Raw genomic sequence first — 2,850 nt, forward strand, 5'->3', positions numbered from 1 at the left:
CCCGTGAGCCATGGCCGCTGAGCCTGCGCGTCCGGAGCCTGTGCTCCGCAACGGGAGAGGCCACAGCAGTGAGAGGCCCGCGTACCGCCAAAAAAAAAAAAAAAAAATGGTATTTCAGGCCCTTTGCAATTCTTGCTCAAGTATTCCTCACCTTTTAAATCTGAAAAAGTAATTTCTGAATCATTGTGAAGGTATTGTTGAGAAACCATGACTCTAAAGAATCTTTCAGTCACTTGAAACGGGCCAGGCTGTTTAACTTGAAAATGGAATGAATTTCCCATCAGGGTTCCCAGAGTACGTGACTGTGTTTTTGTAACCTACGACAGTGAAGGGAGTTGTCACTAGATGATTCGGCTAATTAGAATCTCAACTCCCTTTCTGGGGAGGAAATCTGAGGCATGGTGCTTGTACTAGATGCTGGGGTAGTGCTTACTTGGACTTCGGTTCCCCTACATTGGTGCCAGGTAGAGACTATGAACAGGGAGATAGAAAAGTAAGGTCAGCGTCCACCTTGGTCAGAACTGAGCCTTTGAGCCAACCCAAGTCTGCCATGTTTCCTTGATGTCTGTCTGTCTGTCTCTCACATACACACACACACACACACACACACACACACACACAATCCCCTGTCACCAGGGATTCCTGGAAAGTGGTGCCTAAAAATCACCTCTGAGCCAACCACTCTCACTTCCTTATGTGATTTTCAACTGCTGGCTGGCAGAAGCTCCACTGGGCTGAATTTTAAATGACAGGAAAGCAGCAGGGGAGAGAATTCCACACTAACCCTTCTGGAAAAAAAAAAAAAAAAAAAAGAAAGGCAAGCATATTTTTTATATAAGCTCAAAGGCCAAGTGGGGAAATCCTTTTACACATTAGACTAGGGTAAAGGAAATGAAAATAGGTTGTATTATTTCTTTCCTATACCGAATCTAGAAAAAGAATAAATTACTCTTTTTTAAAACTTTTAGTGGTACACATATCTTGATTTTTGACAGTCCTATTATGCTACAATAAAGTGAAGTTCATGGAATACTGTCCATAGGCTTAGTTCTGTGCTGTCCACCAGGGTTCGGACCATTCAACCCACATTGGTGGAAAGTCTCATCTGAAAACACCAGGCTAACTTTATTTTTTAAATTTTATTTATTTTTAAAAATGGAAGTATAATTGATTTACAATAGTGTGTTAGTTTCAGCAGCAAGGTGATTTTGTTATAGGTGTATATGTATATAACTATATTATTTTAAAAAATTCTTTTCCATTATAGGTGATTATTAACTATAGTTCCCTCTGCTAATACAGTAAATCCTTGTTGTTTATCTATTTTATATATGGTAGTGTGTATCTGTTAATCCCATACTCCTAATTTTTCCCCCTCCCAGGTTAACTTGAAAATCATTTATCTAATTAAAGTAGAACCCAAATGACTAATGTCCGGGAATTATGTTATTCAGAACTGCCAAATTCAAAGTCCTTAAATCTGGTCAACGTTTTTCATTGGAGAGGGTGTGGTGAAATATTAGAAAAAAGCCAAACGTGTGAAGGGAAGAGCATGAGGGTCTGAGTCAGATATACCCGACTAGGAGGAGTCCGGAACGTGTCACTCACCCGCCTCGTGACCTCAGCCTGCATGCATAACCCACATTAGCCTCAGTCTCCTCACCTGGAAACAGCTCCCCACAGGACAGCTGTAAAACTCAATTACCACACAGGAGAACTGGCACGTGTCCATACATTATTGTCCTTCCCTCCTTCCTCTAATGCACAGTAACTTGATAACAGTTTCTGTCATCCTCCTCAAAGGCAGCTGGGATCTGGGGAAGTCAAAGAGAGCCACAAAGGGAAGCACCTGGTTGATGGGTTCAAAAAAACACAGACGAATTCATCACTTTCCATTTTTTAGGGTTTGTTTTTGTTTTTAATTATCTGCGGCTTTTCTTCTGAACTGAAATGAACCCTCCTGGACCTCGGTGGCCTCATTTATAAAATAACTAGAAAGTTGGGTCACCTGCGTCAGTGGCTTTCAACTCTGACCGTGCATCGAATCTCTGGGGGAGCTTTCTTAAAATGCGGATTCCTAGCCCCACCTCGCAGAGTCCCTGTTTCCCTTGGGCTTTGTCAGTGTGTGTGGTTTTGGAAACCCACAGGCCATTGTCCATTGAGACTCAGATCATCTTTGAAGCCCTCCACTGTCTCATGTGGCAGGCTCTGTTACAAAACCCAAGGAAATGATACCCAAATCAAAAAACAAGAGTCCTGCTCTCTTAAAGTATTTGTGCACTGGTTGTCACAGGAGTGCTCCGGACACCCTCAGCTCACCCGTCCCACAAGGGGGGAGGCCAGCCCTTCTGAGCAGACAGCCCCCAAGAAAGGAGAGCTAGACCCACAACTGGAGCTTCAGAATATGGAGCAGGTGTCCCAGGGGGTGTCTTGTCTAAAAATGGCAATGAGGCCAGGGAGTTCCCTGGCTTGATGAGGGGGTAAAATGATGGCTGTGAAATGTTGAACTAAAACTACCAGGTGGAGATGAGGGAACTGAGAAGTAAGTGGATGAGGGGAAAAAATGGAACTCTGGTTTAATCTTCTGCCAAGAAGCGTATTTTTTTGTTTGCATTTCCATTTGTTTGTTTTATAGTTTAGATTCCACATATAACTGATGACATAGAGTATTTGTCTTTTCTCCTTCGGACTTCACTTAGTATGATCATCTCTAGGTCCATCCATGTTGCTGCAAATGGCATTATTTTGTGTTTTTTTTTTATGGCTGAGTAATATTCCATTGTATATATGTACCACATCTTCTTTATCCATTCATCTGTTGATGGACACTTAGGTTGCTTCCATATCTTG

This window comes from Kogia breviceps, chromosome 5 (assembly GCF_026419965.1).
Source record: "Kogia breviceps isolate mKogBre1 chromosome 5, mKogBre1 haplotype 1, whole genome shotgun sequence".
Classification (NCBI taxonomy): domain Eukaryota; kingdom Metazoa; phylum Chordata; class Mammalia; order Artiodactyla; family Physeteridae; genus Kogia; species Kogia breviceps.